The sequence below is a fragment of the Sinocyclocheilus anshuiensis genome, unplaced genomic scaffold, assembly GCF_001515605.1.
Source record: "Sinocyclocheilus anshuiensis isolate Anshui unplaced genomic scaffold, SAMN03320099.WGS_v1.1 scaffold332, whole genome shotgun sequence".
Classification (NCBI taxonomy): Eukaryota; Metazoa; Chordata; class Actinopteri; order Cypriniformes; family Cyprinidae; genus Sinocyclocheilus; species Sinocyclocheilus anshuiensis.
Genome location: NW_015554181.1, coordinates 1,184,896 through 1,190,155, shown reverse-complemented (window position 1 = coordinate 1,190,155; position 5,260 = coordinate 1,184,896). Strand labels below are relative to the sequence as shown.

The 5,260-nt window shown below is 35.4% G+C and overlaps 1 protein-coding gene across 1 annotated transcript in view; it reads right to left on the bottom strand.

Moving 5' to 3' along the window:
* Window positions 1-5,260, bottom strand: part of LOC107670977 (citron Rho-interacting kinase-like) — a 73,241-nt gene that overhangs the window by 50,653 nt on the left and 17,328 nt on the right. The window lies entirely within an intron of this gene.

Genomic DNA, 5,260 nt, shown 5'->3' with positions numbered 1-5,260 from the left:
TTTTCCATCTAAATTACACAAAAAGAGGAAACCAAAGATGCCTAGCAGTGCACAATTCACATGAATTAAGTTGGCTGCTATTAGCAATTGTTTAATTTAATAATAATAATAATAATTGAATAATTGTTCATTTATGATACACCTTGTTAGTAGCTTGTACTTGAGATTGTTGATCAGTTGATCAAGAAAAATATCTAGAAAAATGAAAAATGTAGTAATTTTCCAGGACATTATCCATAACCCGAAAACACAAAATACAATGCGTAATTTAAAATGTAGGTAAAAAAACGTGTGAATAATAATTATGGAAAATTCCTTCATATTAATAGATTTTGCCCTATTTTTACAGACTTTTCTTAGAGTGTAGCATACGAACTACTAATACACTGCTTAAATCTATAATCGTTCAGAATGAGTAGTTTTACTAGTTTACTAGCTAATAAAAATAAACTTAAATTGTAATTGTTCAAAAATGTGTGTTAAATAATTCAATGTTGTATTTAAAATTAGTTATTTATATTTTAATATTATATTATGCATTTATATTATTTTATAAACGCATCTAAATTAACATATTTACATGTTTTTTTTTGCTGAGATTTGATGCAGTGACACAATTTTGCATCGTGATTACGCAATGACGTCACCGCGCAATGACATCGCGTCATTTAGCAACTTTTAGCAACAAATCAATCTTCCTTTAGCAACTTCCCCTGAAAATTAGTTGGCAACACTGATGGGTAAGAAGCATTTCAAAAAGAATAAAGGAATCAGATTGAGCTCATGCAACCCATTTTGAATGCAGCACTAAGCAAACTGCTACGTGCAAAATGGCAGAATCAAATAAAATAGGAGAATCAGGAGACCTTTGTGAGAGAACATGAGGCAGAGGAGATGAAATCAGTCTGAGTAACCAACCGCGGGATATAGAGAGAGACCACCAGCACATGAAAAGCAGAGCGGAGAAGTGGATACATAAGTGTGCTGAGTGAGTGAAAGGCCAGCGAGTGGGCGGACAGAGTGAGTGTGCCAGTCCGAGTCCGAATCGCCCCTCGTCGTTTCATCAGCCATTAGCTACAGGTCACAAAACGCATCCACGCCACAATCGCCTAATGAGCCGTCTTACGGCGTTTAGCGATAAAACGATAGCCTGGGCTATGTTAAAGGGGAAAGGGAAATCCAGCATGACAGGCATAGAAGATAGAATCAGTAACTGTCTGTGTTTATTACATGTTGTTGTAAAGCATGTTGGACATGCTCCTGTGGAATTTGGGTAATCTGCACCCATAGAGACCAAGCATTAAAGTAACATTCACCTGAAAATGTTCTGAAAATGTCCTCACCCTCAGATCATCAAAGATGTAGAAGAGTGTTTCTTCATCAGATTTGGAGAAATGCAGCATTACATCACTTGCTCACCAATGCATCCTCTGTAGTGAATGGGTGCCGTCAGAATGAGAGTCCAAACAGCTGATAAAAACATCACAATAATCCACAAGTAATCCACACCACTCCAGTCCATCATTTAATGCCTTGTGAAGTGAAAACCTGCGTGTTTGTAAGAAACGAATCCATCAAGACATTTTTAACTTCAAACAATTGCTTCCAGAAAATATCTGTCTCGTCTGAATCAGGAGAGAAATATGCACAGATCGTATTTTAGCTGGAAGCAACGGTTTGAAGTTGAAGAGATCATAAAGAATTTGTTTCTTAAAAAATTGTAGCTTTTCACTTCACGAGATGTTAACTGATGGACTGGAGTGGTGTGGATTATTGTGATGTTTTTAACAGCTGTTTGGACTCTCATTCACTGCAGAGCATCCATTGGTGAGCAAGTGATGGAATGCTTAACTTCTCCAAATCTATTCAGATAAAGAAACAAATTAATCTTGGATGGCCTGAAAGGAAGGAAATTTTCAGCAAATTTTAATTTCTGGGTGAACTACTTTAGTATTATTGTTGTCCCATTTATTATGCAGTTGCCTTTAAAAAAAAAAAAAAAAGCATATGACACTTGAGACCATGCTATATTGTGAAAGTGCTGAGGAAAAACAGTGAAGTTCAGGTATGGAAAAGCATGTTTGTGCTTTTTGCTTTACAGCACCATAATGAGATTTATAATTATGCACCAGAAATGACAGAAAAGAGGTGCTTGACATTTTGTAAAATTGCCTCCCAAATGAAAGTCATAATATAAAAAAAGAAAAATCAGCTCAAAGTGAGTCAACACAATCTTCATCTGTCAGTCCTCTATGCTAATGTGATTGCTTAATTATCAATAGTGATCTAATTGCTCTCCTACACAAATAACGTCAATTGTGACAATGACATTTTGCCAGAAAGTGCCTGGAATTACAGCATCTGCAATAGTTGCAAGCACTAAAAAGATCCCAAATGCAACATTCATTCATCAGAAAGAAAACCACAAATGAGACCTATTAAATACATCAGTTGTTTCTCCTAAATGCCAATCAGATTAAATGAAAAGCCAACTGATGCTTTTGCTTAAATCTCACGTTTTCAGATTTTTGTCATTTCAGCAATTCAGAAATACAGCACTTTATATATCAATATCAGGCATTGAAAAACCCATATCGATCAAACACTACAATCTAAAATGCATCTCCTCTAGAGTTTAACAATAGATCTTAACAATGTCTTAAAATCTGATATTAATGTCCATTTATTTTTAAGAGAAACAGAGACGAAGTTTATATTTAGAAGAAAATTTAAATTTTGTAAATTTAAAGTAAAATTAAAGTTGGTGCAAATGAACACACCTTAATTCATGACTACAACCTGAACGCAGTAAATAAACAAACATTTTAGTCTTTTAAGGCACCATTCACATTATCCAAAGCAACTTTCAAATGAGCGAGTCCACTAAAAGCCCAAAAGCTAAAAGGCAAAGCACAAACCAAATCTGTCAGCCGCTAAAACATCCATCTGAACTGGAAATCACCCTTTAAAAGCAGCTCTGCTCTGAACTGACAGCTTAATGGACTGATTCCCCCCTGAGCTTAACAAACTTCATATATTCATGAAACTAAACAAGGCCTTTCTGTGCCACTTTTTTTAAGCATAAGAGAGCCCAACAACTACAGTCATTTTCCCATAGGGATTTAAAAACAAAACCTTTAGTAAAGACTTCCAAGTCATTAACCAAAACCTGCTCCAAGATGAAACACAACATTATAAACTTTAAATTTAAAAAAGGCTTTAAAAACTCAGCAGTGATGAGGAAATGACCTACTACTATCCCACATAAAGCACTGTGAATAACGTAATCAAATTAGGCACAACAACAAAATGTAAAACTACTGATTACAAGTCACTTATATGAGAATAAAAGCTCTATTAACTTTTTTTTTTTTTTTGCTTGTTTGTGTTTGCAAATACCAGTCATTAAAGATATGTTGTTTCTGCAAGTTACTTTTAAACAGTAAGTGGCGACAAATGACCATCTTTAAAGGAGACATATTATGCCCCTTTTTACAATATGTAACCAAGGGAGCGAAATCTGATGCGCTTGTTTTCTCAGACGCTTGCAGAAAAAGGCTTACGAAAACAAAGTTACTGGGTTAATCTTTTTCACGATTCCTTGGTTGGTAGATGCACCGGAGACCTGATTATAGCACTTAAAACCTGGAAAAGTCAGATTTTCATGATATGTCACCTTTAAGAAAGAGTCATTCAATTTATTCACTCAACCGATTTGTTCAAACGTACTAATTCATTAAGGAACGACACTCATTCATTCATTCATTCATTCATTCATGTAACTGATTTGTTGGAAAACACTTGATTTATTCACAAAGAAACACTTTGTTTCTGCTTCTGCTTTGTCTTTGTTTGTAAATATATTTTCGCGGTGGAGCAAAAACAGACAAACTGACTATTATGTCTAAAACGTTTTGTATTAAATATTAACATATTTTTTTAGTGCATTCAAACATTTTAGACTAACGTGAAAATTTAGTAAAAAGTAACTTATTAATAATAATATTAATTTTCACAACAGAAACAGAGAGCAAAAGCAAGGTAGTTTTCATTTCATATTGAGAGTATCATTTCATAAAAAAATATATATATTTTCATTATTCAACATTCATAAAAAAAAAACATTTGTAACCACCAAAGCATTTATGTAGAATACATTATAAAGGTATTCATAATGTACGTCGTAATGTATTATATCTTTTCATAAATAACTGCAATCAAAGTTAAATTGCATTATAATATTTGAAAGTTTAGTTTTTCATTTGATTTAATGGATTAAACTTTCTAAAGGTGTAACAATGAAGAGATAAGTATTATAATGTATTATAACTGTGGTTACAATTATTTATGAGATTATGCAATGCATTATAAGGTGCATTGCAAAGCATAATTAATTAGGGGTGCTCCGATTGATCGGCTACCGATCACTATCGGCCGATAATCGCTTTGGGATGATTGATCGGCGGTCTCTAAAAAGGCCGATCTCAAAAAACCGATCTCAAGCTGATGACGCGCTGCCGTGAGAGGTTTGGCACGACATGCAGCAGCACCGTCTCAGTCTCTGTCTGGCGCGGGTAAAATAATTCTTATGCTGAAGGTGAGGTGCAACTCATATTTCTTCATTAAATAACTCAAAGTAATTTGAAAACCTTCTGTGGGACATAATTTCACAAACAGCGTGAGTGAATCACCACACGCGCGCTCTCTTTCCCTCTCAAAATGCACAAATGGCTTCAAATCACATCGCTTCTGCACTATAAGCGAGCTGCACGCTGCACAGTTGACACAGGAATTGTCACTTGCACAATCGCGGCAGTGTTGCATCGTCACTAACGTTTATAAATTGCATTTATTTTTAATTCTTGCCAGTCTTTAACCATTCAGCGCTCGCGCGCTCTCCTGGAGACCGTGCGCTCATGCACACTCGCAGAGCACACACATAATGCCAGGTTCACATTACTCCGTTTGCAGTGCGGTGCGTATTTTTTTCTGCGCTCATGTTAAATTAAAGGATTAAAGCGTTCACACTGCACACAGTTGTGGTGCGGCAGTGGGTTCCAGGAGCGGTGAGTCTGCAGTGCAGAGATGGTTTCCGCACCGAGTCTGTTTTTGCTACGCTGCTAGTGCTGAATTAAATTAACAGCGCATTGTTTGTGGTAAATATGAAAACGAAAATGTAGTAATTACACCATAAATGCATATAATTAAAGTCTACTGTGTTTCACAGTAACACATATGGCTTGTTGGCTAGTTTTAAAGG